Source organism: Cicer arietinum, chromosome 1 (genome assembly GCF_000331145.2).
Source record: "Cicer arietinum cultivar CDC Frontier isolate Library 1 chromosome 1, Cicar.CDCFrontier_v2.0, whole genome shotgun sequence".
Lineage (NCBI taxonomy): Eukaryota > Viridiplantae > Streptophyta > Magnoliopsida > Fabales > Fabaceae > Cicer > Cicer arietinum.
This window is the reverse complement of record NC_021160.2, coordinates 30,836,509-30,838,153: the sequence shown is the minus strand read 5'-3', so window position 1 is coordinate 30,838,153 and position 1,645 is coordinate 30,836,509.

Here is a 1,645-nt window from a genome sequence, read left to right as displayed (position 1 = left end):
CGTTTTTCTTCGTTTTCGAATCAAAGAGGAAGAGTGAAGTTGCAAAAACCTTGATCTAACTCCCACCCAACCTTGGGTTACTACTTTTGAAGAAAAGAAAGCGACGAAAACGAAAAATGGAGAAGGATGGATTTTGGTTTCACGGTGGTCTGAGGAAGGAGATGGAAAATTGGAAATTTCCTTCCTTTCTTTTTCTTTCCTTTGTTTTTCCTTTCTTCCTTTTTCCTTCCTTCCTTTATATACTATTTTCTTTTCCTTTTCCTTCCTTCTAGTTTTCCTTTCTTTTTCCCTCCAAACAAACATATAAAAATATAATAAATATAACTTAACAGATATCTCAAAATCTAGATATTTATTAAATTACCGTTTCACCCGAAACGCCTTAAATTCTCCGTAAAGGATTTTCCACAGTTAAATTCAATTTATTTATCGACGAGAAATTCTAATTGGCATCGAAATATCTTTTCGATTATAAAACTCCAAAATATTATTAACCTTGGCTTAAAAGCCTCCGAGCCAAAATCCAAAATACACCAAAAATACATAAATGGTACTTTAAAATTATGGGTCTTACATATGTCACTAAAAGTTAAAAACTGTAGGTAAAAGTCAATAATACTTTAAGTGACACTCAAATCAACTATCAACTTTAAAAGGGCGTCTTGCTACACTTTGAGGACTGTCACTACATGTTCTGAGGATTATCACAACTTTTTTTATTTCTACCTACAATAATGACTGTCACTAAAACTAGATAAATATAAATAAAGAACTGGTATATTCCTACAGTATTGTGTGTCCCTAAAACTTAGAAAAATATAAATAAAGAATTAATCTATTCTTACGGTATTATCTGTCACTAAAACGTATTTTTATTTTTTAAATTAAATTTATTTTATCTCCCAACTAATTGTAATTCTAAATTATTAATACCAGTAAATTAAATTTAAATTTCTAATTTATTTATATTAACTAATGTCATTGAAACATACAATAAAATATAATTTAATTTTACTAATTCTATAAAAACATACAATAAATAGTTATTTTGCTCTAAAAGATTCAATAAATTTTCAAAAGAAGCTAAAATGAGTTTCTTAACATCTATTGTGATAAACTGCAAATTAATTTCATAGAGAACAATAATCATCTTCCTAAACAAAATATTTTATAAATACTCCAAAAAGTTTTGGTTATGTATACATTCCATATTCCATATCACTAAAGAGTAAACAATGGTACAAAAATATATGAATGAAATTTCTATATTACTACTACCTTTATAGCATCTTTTCCTTGAAACTCTATAACTTATCATAGTCTTGATACATCAAGTGTTCTTCCATCAATCCAAATGCAATTGACTTTGTTTTTTGAAAATTTTAAACAATTCTCATGAGTGTTTACCATCATTTCTTAATAAGAAACTTAAAATTAAATTTTCCTTACAAGAAGAAACTTATGTATTGAATCAAATACTGGAAAAGCATTAAATTACAAATAGAGAACTTTTTTTGTTGTTGAGCCAAATAGTGGACATTCTTATATAATTGAGAGTACACTTCCTTATTTTATTGCTAAACTTCCTTCTTTAATAACTAAATACTATAATAGAACTCATTATCAATTTAACTTACAAAAAAAC